The 10670-nt window shown below is 42.4% G+C and overlaps 1 long non-coding RNA gene across 1 annotated transcript; it reads right to left on the reverse strand.

Moving 5' to 3' along the window:
- Positions 1 to 200: 200 nt before the first annotated feature.
- Positions 201 to 3704, reverse strand: LOC140213206 (uncharacterized). Its single transcript, XR_011890146.1, has 2 exons — positions 3250 to 3704; positions 201 to 539 (listed from the first exon to the last, which is right to left on the reverse strand). It is a non-coding gene; the product is annotated as an uncharacterized lncRNA (long non-coding RNA).
- Positions 3705 to 10670: the final 6966 nt, after the last annotated feature.

Raw genomic sequence — 10670 nt, forward strand, 5'->3', positions numbered from 1 at the left:
CTCAAGTGTATGTACGAAAGCAAATTTTCTCATTGTACCTACTCAAAATCAAGCAAACTTGAAATGGTTTTCCATAATGGAACAGTTCTTGACAAAATTGGGTGGTTTGGCATGAAATGGCTTAAGATACTTAAAAAATATATTAATAAGGAGACACTTTCCTTACTAGAACCATATCAAAAACTAACATAAAAATGTAGTGAACTATAACAAAGCACAGCACTTGTATTCTGGATTGAGCAATCCAATGTGGACTTCTCAGGAGACTAGCATAATTAACATAAATAAAATTAACATAAAAATGTGAAGGCATAGAAAGGCACAACATTTGTAAGCTCATTTGAGAAATCCAAATTGAGCCCTTCAGGAGACTAACACAGAACATAAAAATGTCGAGAGTTACAAAAGCACAACACTTGTGTTTTGGTTTGAGCTGTCCAACTTGGGCTCTTGAGAGGTTATTGGTCCCATGCGAGAAGCGAGGCCACAGTTCTTTACATAGGGCATGTTGGTACCAGGCAATTTGCGACACGTGAAGCCTGCAAAAACAAGAAGCCAGAACAAGTTTTAAAAAGCAACTTCCACATGCAAACGAATGGCATGCAATCTGCCCTCGTTATAACGAAATTGATTTATATATTTGTGTTGCTTTAGTTCAACTTTCCACGGGTACAGCTTTACAGCATGACCATTTATATTTATTCAGTGCGGCACAGGACTCCACTAAGTGTCAAATGCAGGAAAGGGCAAAGAGGAACAAAACACTGTAGCAAAATAACTTTATGAATATCCTCAATGTCAAAGATGTGAGCTTTGCTTGCTGAGAAACGAAATGGTGAAACAAATTCATGTCGTTCATAAATAAACCTGAACTGACAACTAAAATTATTTCTTGTAACTTTCATAATTAAAATTTGCTGCACTTCACTGTGCTTTTCCATGCTCCAAATACAATACTGTCATGTCACTACAACTGAGTGTAGCTTCATTTGATGTTAGGTTTCCTGAGTTCACATGCAATCGGAATGTACTTCTCGCCTTACAATGACTTCAGACTTTCTACATTAAAGAAGACACTGCTTACAGTGAAGTATGTTTTCTGCCTCGACGACTGAATTACTGTTATAATGAGGATTCCGTGTAGTGCGCCAAGCTGCTTAGCATGACACATGCAGAATGTGACAGAGACGAAGAAATGCCGTCTTTTAAAAGCCATATGCGATAGGACTGACTTCTTTAACCCTTTTAGGTTTCACTGCCGTACATCTGTGGCTGTGATGGAACATTCTGAAAAAAATTTGCCTTTTCAGAACAAAGTGTTGCCTAGCATCCCACTGGAGGTGCTGCAACCTTCTGAGACTTCTAGAAAATATTCTTATAGTGCTGTCGCTCCTTGGGTTTCTCCAAAACTGATTTTTCACCTAGCTCCTTGGTGTCTGTCATTGCAGTAATTTGGCAGTGTTGCCACAAGTTTTTTGTAAGTTTCATTACACAAAAAAATTATTCTGCTTTATCCTGCATAAAAAAATAAAACATGTAAAACTGCAAATACTGAAATGGTATTGCCACTTTATTGTTATTTAAAAATATTATTTACCAGTTTATTTTCTCGGAATGTCACTCTGAAGAACTTAAATCTGCAATAAAAATATTAAGGGTGCGCGAAAAGTGATTTTTGAGGCTGAACCGAATAATGCTAGAAGCAAATCAAATAATGGCTAGTTTCTGAATAATGAACAGCTGATATCACAATGTAAGATGAGGCTCACATCCTAGTATTATTAAAGTTAGAAAGTTTCTGTCATTGTTATGTTATGAAAAGCTGTTTATTAAAAGCACAAATGGAGCAGCAGAAAGTTTCTTCACATGCACAGGACTCTTCAGTAAGCATAAATGATTGCTGTACAGCCTCTAAAGTACAGCTACTGAAGTAACGTAGCCTGGTCTGCTATTACAAGTTGTTACGTTTTATGTCTACACTATGTTATTGGAGGTGAAAATTTACCGTACTTTGGCTCAAATTTCATGTTTTATTGGTGTTTCGAAATATTAGAATACTCGCATTTACAAATAGTGACCATTCAAAGACTAAATTGAATAGGACACTATTCAATTCGAAAGTTTTGAGCATTTGCACACCACAAAAAATATATAACTCCTAAATTAGAGAGGCATATTTCTCCCCAAAATGTGATCCTCAACGGGCTAAACAAGAGCGACAGAAAAGCCCATTCATCTTTTTGATCAATTTAAGCCCATAATCTACTTGGCAATGGTTCATAATAACCCTGTTAACAGGTAGGTGAAGTAAGGAAGCAGGAATCAATTCTAACAATTTCAGAATGGGAGTAGTGGACATGTCCGATGGTCTGTAAGAAGCTTTATACATTAGGCCCCAAGAGCCTATTCTCAATTTATTGAAGCATATGGGGAAAAGCCACATAAATATTTTTTTCATATCTTAGAATACACATAAATATTTTTTTCATATCTTAGAATACAAAGTGATAAAGTGTGCGTTAATAAATACGAGTCATAGGTAAAGTGCTTAGAATGAGTAAGCGCCCACTAAACGTAGTAGTGTTGACAGCAATGCTTGCAACTCTGTCCCTGTTGTTTCTTTGATTGAAACAACCAAAAGAAAATTGCCACACTACTCAGGTTCCCTCTGCTAAAAGGCGGCTGTCTGGCATCACATGGACCTCCTTCAATATAGGAGCAACCTTAATTCGATGTGGTCTGTTAAAATTGGTGAAACTACTGTTTCACATCTCAGAACCTGGAGAGCTGTTTTGACTTTTGCAATTTGGTGAACATGCTCCTGCTCGAGCTGAGCAGTAACCACACTTGAGCATACCTTCTCCGCAATTTGCGTATTAGAATAACATTTTCAGGCTAACTAAACATGTCCTCCATGCCAGTAGATTTGGAGCATGCTTCACAGACAACTATTCCTTGCAATGACAGCCAAGTAACACTGCTAATGCGCAAATGCAGCTCATTTTATGTGGTGGAGCCACTAAAAACTTTCAGCAGTGAAGGCAGCTTTTAAATTTTAGAAGCATTTGAGTATGGCGGCATTACGCACTTAAGATCGTACGAACAGTCATTCCGAATAGTAGGCTATTGTCGCACACAACTGCACACACGGGCTACTTGAAAGTCGTTTGTTATGCCAATGGCAAGTTCATAATTTTAGAAAAAAATGTGAATGTAAAAATGCAACCAGAAAGGATATATGGTACTTGCCTATAACAGCACTGACCCTGGTGGGGTCAAGAGCCTTTTTTGCCCCTTGGTGTTATTTCCAAAGCCCAAATGGCCCATGAGCTCCTCCTCTGTGAATACATGGTGAAGCAAGGCCCTTGCAAACTTTCCTGGTCCACCATGGCAGGCCATGGTAAGCTGTGCCAGGATAACCTTCTCAATGTGCACTCCTTCAACCTATGTGAACCTGCATGTTTAAGTAAATGTTAGCAAAACAGTTTTAAGCCTTTCAAGCACATTCACACAACAGCCCTACTGCAAATAAATTACAAAAGTACCTGTTGCAAATCTAGATTGCTAAACTTGACTTCTTACAAGCTTCTTATGCTGTCTGGACGCCACATGTTTCAGAAAAACAATCCAGCACAAACAAGAATAATAAACCAAAGTATCCAAACATCTAGTACTTGAAAAAGGGGAGTACCAGCGAAACACAAATGACACTCACACAAGGAAACGGCATTAGACACGGACGGATGTTGGGACGGACCAGCGTCCGTCCCTGTCTAACGCCTTTTACGTGTGTGCGCGTCCTTTGTTTTGCTGGCACCCCCCTTTTTCAAGTTCATCATGCACCAACTGGCCCAAGAGCTTGCGCTAATGCACATCTAGTACTATTTATTGTGATTACCATTCTTAGGATACTTCATATTGACACGTGTACTTATCTTTATCGGGCGACCACGTTTGGCCGCCTAACAAATGTTATCGCACAGCGCGGGACGCGCCTGCCTGTATCCGAAGTTTCTGGAAAGTTATCGATGCTTCTATCCACTGTCTGTTGTCGCCGAACCTTGTGTTATCTGATTTCATCGCTTGACACGAATGGTGTAGAACTTTGTAGAAGGCATGCGGGTCCCAACGATTAGTCTGGAACATTCGATGACTGCTGTATAAAAGCCGACGCGCTTGACCCGCTGATCAGATTCTCGACGATCGCCGACTGTGTTCGCCGCTTTCGTTGTGCTATAAGTGTAGCCTGTTTTGTGGGCACAGGTTCGCCCAATAAATCGAGTAATGACACGTGTACTTATCTTTATCGGGCGACCACGTTTGGCCGCCTAACAAATGTTATCGCACAGCGCGGGACGCGCCTGCCTGTATCCGAAGTTTCTGGAAAGTTATCGATGCTTCTATCCACTGTCTGTTGTCGCCGAACCTTGTGTTATCTGATTTCATCGCTTGACACGAATGGTGTAGAACTTTGTAGAAGGCATGCGGGTCCCAACGATTAGTCTGGAACATTCGATGACTGCTGTATAAAAGCCGACGCGCTTGACCCGCTGATCAGATTCTCGACGATCGCCGACTGTGTTCGCCGCTTTCGTTGTGCTATAAGTGTAGCCTGTTTTGTGGGCACAGGTTCGCCCAATAAAATCGAGTTTTGCCTTTCACAGTATTGCTACTGTGTTCTTAACGTCACCGCCACGTGACAATATTTTCAGGTGTTTGTCTCTATTTTCCCATCCATTTGTGTCAATAGGTAGTCTATGGTCTAATGGGGAGATTGGGCTGCTATGTTGAGGGACGAGTTCAAAATCAACCGTTGGAACAGCTTGGGTAACTGGGTATGCGACCCTGGGCATATGCCACTTTTCAATGAATCTCCTTCCCGCTATCTTGGGCAACTGCTGCTGCTTGTGTTGGCAAGCAGCATTAGGAGCTCAAAGAGGGACATGATTGTCGATCATTACTAAGATTACCACTACACGTCACGTTAGCTTGCTGTGCTGCAGAAGTAATATGTGAGATTCCACTCCACTGTATGAAATGTACATAAGCTGCAAGGACAGTATGTGCCAACCACCACCTCAATTAAATTAATCGACTCGCAAAGCACAGGCTGCACAAGATCACGGAGTGAACTCAGAAGTTTGTGGACAGTCAGTTGATGTCCATGTCAGGGACCTCTAGGGAAACTCAGTCATTTCCTCGATGTGCATCATCGTGCCGTCATACATCGTATTACAATTCTGTCTGTCTCGTTGTACCACCGTTCTAATAGTCATCACGTATCACAACAATTCAAAATATAAATAGACACTTATATCTACTGTTTATTTAATCTTTATGGAGAATACATTGAGCATGAGTTTTTGCAAAGATCATGAATTCTACAGCTTAAAGGAGCACTAAAGCAAAATTAAATTAATTAAATTCTGGCGTTTTAAGTGCCAAAACGACAATCTGATGTTTAGGCACGCCTTAGTGGGGAACTCTGGACTAATTTTTACCAAATCAGGCTGCAAGGTACCTGGGCAGTTTTGTATTTCACCTCCATCAAAATGCGGCTGTTTGATCCTGTGACCTCGTGCTTAGCGGAGCTGTGCCAACACCCCTAAGCAACTACGGCATGAAAGCACTAAAGAGAAAAATTATTTTAGATGTATCTGTACATGACCTTCCTACAATTCAAGAGATTCACTCATACCGTGACAAGAGGCTGAGTAAACTGTAAAAGCAGCAAGAGGAAAGATTGGTGGCAGTGCTGCCTTGAAGTTACCACACCCGCTTGCAGTGACGTCATGGATTTTGATGATGTCTGTTGAGGTGTAGCAATTTTTTTTTACAAATAAAGATGTTCTTCATCGTATTCCAAAAACCCAAAATAAAAAGCGTCAGGAACTTTTACAGAACCAATACAGCCCAAGTTTGAAAAAATACTTGGAATCCATGATGTGACAATGAGGTGTCAGCACAAAGATTTTAGGGCGATACTCAGAAAATTGAACTTTGAGCTTTATTTTCTCTAATAATCAAACAACTACCAAGAAAGTTACAGAAGTAGTTATTTAAGACGATGCTTTATTTTAAATTCATTTAAGGTGTCATTAGTGTCCCCTTAATACAAAACAAGGAATGCACTTGGCTGCGTAATATGTTAACATGCATCACTGGTTCTCATTAAGGTAGGATTATCAGTATAGCAAAGGGCATGCACTGGCTGCTCCAGAGGGGAGCCCTTCCACTTCCCCTCAACCTCCCAATTTCCAATTTCTTTATGAGCAGTGATGCAATTTCTGTATCTTAACGAGACATAATGCCAAGGAGATTAAAAATGCCATGCTGGCTACAGCATGTGGTGACCGGCACTTCACACCGTCCAGCTCGGCATCAATCTTTTTGGAATTTGGCCCTTGAAATGCAGAAAGCCCCAATCACTGCTCGTTCTTCAGCCAACTTTCTCAAAGGGTGCTGCTGTTCTGGTTTGATACCTCTAGCTGTGCACTGCTGTATGACATAGGTCATAATACCTTCGTTCTGGTAAAACTAGAAAGATGTGCACTCATGCAGACCACTAATGTCCACACTAAGTTTCTGAACGCCCCTCTCATATCAGGCATATACACTGAAAAAGGCACATTCCGCGTTTAATATGTTCACAAGTGACAATGAAATTCACTCCCAGTCCCGGTGCAGTTGCAAAGTCTTTAAGCTGAGTGCTTAAAGGCACCATGTCTCCTAATGAAGGCACTCTGCACCAATTGATCACTGGAGCAAATGCGTTGCAGTTGCATCAGCAATGTTGTTGTTTTTTCTGCTTCCTGCAATACATTTTCACGGTATCACTGTATTTGATCATCGTGACGCTACAGAATGGATGGCCAAAGTATTCACTTTTAACGTTCCAGCTGGGGCCTCTCCCAGCTCATTTTGAATCTGAAAAAAGATGTCACTATTAAAACGTGAAGCCACGATGCAGCAAAAGCGACAATCAAAAGAGCTACATGGACCATTAGGCTGACATAAATGGACGGATACAAATGACTAGTCATTGAATACACTAAAGTGTGGCCGCTCTTGCCAATGGCAGTGTGAGCTTGTCAAAAAAATTATTTCACATTCCTCTAGTTACTTTAAACATTATTTCCACGCATCTACTTAACTGTTATGGCCCCATATTAAAGGCAGCTCCTTCATATAAAACCAGTGTTACATTCTTTTACTCCTCGTCTACCTGATGCTACTGAAGTTTTGCTTACTCTCAAAGAAAGAATTTCACAGAACTGCTCTTTCGACAAAGCATTATTCCAAGCTTGTGGCAAAGCGTCGTGATTTAGTTCACAACGATGCGCTCCCCTTTCAATCTGTTCACTCTATAGCGCTCTGATTCAAAGCAAAAATAGCTTTTCGACATAACTAGCTACTTCTATGGTCACAAGAAACAATGCTAATTATTGATGTTTATGTTGCCGATAACGTATACATGCCGCCTCGAAACACAGTGGGACGACAACGCAGATATGCCAGGCATCTCGTTCCTTTACTGATTTTAAAACTATTGTTAAATCAGTTACTGAAGTGCGAAAAGCTGCAAATTCACGAAATTACATTATTTTGAATGTTGTAGGACCTGGAGTGCCATGAAATCTGCCTTTCCGTGAATGCAAAGAGCACCTACGCGAAGCCGTTTGGGCGAAGCACTCGATGGCGACGAACGGAGAAGATGAAAAAATAAAGTTGAATGCACCCGACCTGGGGGAAAACAAAACGCACGCGGTTGGCAAGGCGTATAACTCGATGATTTCGCAGCACTCTGTGGCATCACCCCTATTGTATCTCACGTATCGCATGTACACCCTTGAAATTCTTTATTATTATTGCGCGACAGCCTCCTCTGTGTTTTCCGATCGCGCGAACATCGGCCGCACCGCGTGTCAGATAGTGGCCTTGAAGCACCGCGGAGTCACTCGATCCTGAAGGGAACAGCGCAACAGAATACACTTTCGCCAATCCCACCGCCCCCCCCCCCCCCTTTTGCTGAAAGCTCGCTCACACGCCTTGTACTAGCGTGGCGCAAACGAAATATCTTCGATTACAGTACAGATCGGATGGTTACACGTCGCATTGTTTTGCGCTCATTAATAAGGCTAACTCAATCGGTGCTCGAACACCGTATCAGAAATCATGGCGTACAACATGCCCTGTTTTAGGTGGCACCACATAGCTGCCTTACGTCACCACAAGCGGAGTGTAGAGTTAAACCAGGACAAAACTCCACGTTATCTACCACAAATCTAGTGCTGTACAACCCATTCTCGCAACGGAAGGATAGTACTAGGAATGAAAACTAGAAAAGAGGCGCGCGGAAGACACGCACAAGCGCTGAAATCATTTCCCCGCTTCCGTTCACCGCGTCGCAATGGACGAACAAGGGGAATTCGAAACACTCACTCACCTTTGATGTCGCTGAGTCGGAGGCGATCATGGCGATCTTCGAGGCAACAAGTCCATAAAAAGCGAGCAACACGCAGGAATATTCCAAAGATGTCACAGCGAAGCACACAAAGAACTCAGAAAACGCAAACTCTCAAGCAAACTGCGTGCACGAACTCGCCGGAATGCGCCAAGCATCAACAGCGCAAACGCGCAATCATACATGTACACTCATACAAATACACGCTTATATTATCAGAAATTGTACCATTGGATAAAAAATTATGTAATTTCATGTTATTACTGAACAATTGTTGCGATTTGCAAGTGTATAAAAGTTTTTTGCTTCGCTTCCTTGATGAACTACTTTCTTTAGCGCAGTAACGCAGTGCACCGGCCGGAGCTAACGGAATGCGCGGGAAAAGGCGCCAAATTCAAACATCACAAACGCCGCGCTAATTTGTGCGCGCACAGTTTTCGTCGTTTGGATTTAAAAAAAAAAAAAAAGTAATGCGTGCCGCAACCATGCGAACTGAACTATTGACCAGAAAAGTACAAAAACGTCGCTGTTTGTGCTTCTTATTTCGACGTCATGGCAAACTGCGGGCGGTCTGTCGTCCCATTCTTTAAACATTTGTGCGTGTGCTCCTGCGCTGTGCGATTTGTCACCGAGAACGTATAGCAGCGCAGATTGTGCTTGGTGGCCGAGCAGATTCCGAACACATTCGCCAGCACCCAGTCTAGGTCACAGAAAAGAATTTGGCCTCCATGTGAAATATGAGCACCATGTCGTACATATCGGCCAAGCTTTTCGTTTCGTTCTGTATAGCGCGCTAACGGGTAAGCGAAACGCACTCTGTAAAAACGATGTTCACTCCTTTCTCCGCCGCACCCACCGTGGTGGCATAGTGGCTGAGGTGTTGCTCTACTAACCCGAGTGCTTGGGATCTAATGCCGGCCGCGGCGGCTGCATTTCGATTGGGGTGAAATGCAAAAACGACCGTGTACTGTGCGTTCGGTGCAGGTTAAAGGACCCCAGATGGCAAAAATAAATATGGCGTTTCTTACTACGGTGCGGCTCATAATCAAAGCGTGGTTTTGGCACGTCAAACCCCAGACATGAATTTTGTTAACGTTCTCCGCCACCTTGACCATATTTAACATGGAGGCATGCAATGCCGTTTCCTAACACACAGCCAGGGCACTGGCCCCTTATAATGGACGCCGATGGAAATGCAGGATGCGTCCAATCATCGGTTGCTTGTCACTGCTTGTAGGGACGTTTGTCTTCTCAAACTGCATATATATATATATATATATATATATATATATGCAGGGTGTTTCTGCTAACTTTAGGCCGACTGTAACCTCTATGACGACGCGACTAAATGCATGTTGCTCCCTTTGGTATGTAGCTTGTCGCGCTATTTGTGTATTTTTGCTTAATTAGCTAATTAGTGAAGCATAATTAACCAACTTCTGAAGCAAGGAAGTTAGGAAAGAAATTCCAATTAGAAAGTTGCAGAGCTGTTGGCAACACTTCCGAATAAACAGTTTCTGTCTTTCTATCTGTTAAGTATTATTGTTTTTCAGCTTACTGCGGATGCTCGCGAAATAGAAAAAGCACCACGTGACATATGCCTGCCTGCGAGTCGTGATGGCACTGCTCCTAAGCCTTCTGCGCACAAACGAAAACATACCATTTAACCGGTGTGAACAACCGTCTGCTTATCGCCATCATGAACCGCAGCGAGGGAAGCACGTCGCTGGCGTCAATACCACAGCCAACGCCTTCGTCACTGCCCTGTCGGCTTTTAAGCGGCAACACACCCTGCTCGATGGTATGCTCGTTTGGGAGCGCTGCAAGCACGGCGCGCAAGCGGGTATGTCAGGTGATATTTTTTCTATTTCACGGGCATCCGCAGTAAGCTGAAAAACACTAACACTTAATAGATAGAAAGTGAGAAATTGCCTAATAGGGCGTTTTGCAAAGTGCTCTAGAGCTTTCTAATTAGAATTTTTCGCGTAACTTTGTTCCTTCAGAATGGCTAATTTTCTTGACTAATTAACTACTTAGGAAAAATACAAGAATAGCGTGACACGTACAAGAGTGAGCAACATGCATTTGGTCGCACCGTCTTATGGTGCATCGGCATATTTTTAAACTCTGAGTAAAGTTAGCTGAAACACGTGTATATACGTCTACGGTTCAAGTAACGTGAAACAACACCCTGTATATATGCAAT

This window comes from Dermacentor andersoni, chromosome 9 (assembly GCF_023375885.2).
Source record: "Dermacentor andersoni chromosome 9, qqDerAnde1_hic_scaffold, whole genome shotgun sequence".
Classification (NCBI taxonomy): domain Eukaryota; kingdom Metazoa; phylum Arthropoda; class Arachnida; order Ixodida; family Ixodidae; genus Dermacentor; species Dermacentor andersoni.